The sequence below is a fragment of the Elephantulus edwardii genome, unplaced genomic scaffold, assembly GCF_000299155.1.
Source record: "Elephantulus edwardii isolate Elephantulus edwardi_28Jun2011 unplaced genomic scaffold, EleEdw1.0 scaffold00143, whole genome shotgun sequence".
Taxonomy (NCBI): domain Eukaryota; kingdom Metazoa; phylum Chordata; class Mammalia; order Macroscelidea; family Macroscelididae; genus Elephantulus; species Elephantulus edwardii.
Genome location: NW_006399893.1, coordinates 8,189,551 through 8,190,229, shown reverse-complemented (window position 1 = coordinate 8,190,229; position 679 = coordinate 8,189,551).

Sequence of the window (679 nt, the reverse complement as noted above, 5' to 3'; positions counted from 1 at the left end):
AGACAGTGTGATTGGCACAGGACAGAGCGGAGTTTAGGGCTGTTGTACATAGGGTCGCTATGAGTCGCAGGCGACTCCACGGCACATAACAACAAGAACAACAACAATTTCCCAGTGGTTGTCAAATGCTATTTCTGTTTTCAACTTTTTGAGAAGTGCCTTCCATAATGGGTGTAGTACTTTATAGTCTCACCATTAGTGAATAAGAGTTCCAATCAGACCTTTATGTTGTTGTTGGAAATTGTTTTATAATCTGTTACATTTCTTCTTTTGTAACGGGTCTGTTCAGATGTTCTATTTCAGTCTGTGTGGATTGTTTCTAAGTATTTGCCCATTTCCTCTAGGTTTTCATATTTGTTTGAGTATAGGGGTTTTTATTATTATTAATTTTAATGGAAGTTTACAGAGATTTTTCATCCATTGTTGAACTTTTCTCTCTGTTCACCCCTCCCCGCCTGTTCACGCTTCTCCTTGAAAAATAAAAGAAAAATTATTTCACTGTTATACAATCCCTCCCCACAAGTCCACTCCACTGTGCAGCCTTTGTTCTGGACTTCTGTCATGACAATCATATATCCCTTTCGAACACTTCTCTCTCATCTGTTTCAATGTAGTATACATAATTTATCCCATCTTACTCAGTCTCCCCCCAACCCTGATGTCAGTACTGTTTTACAAC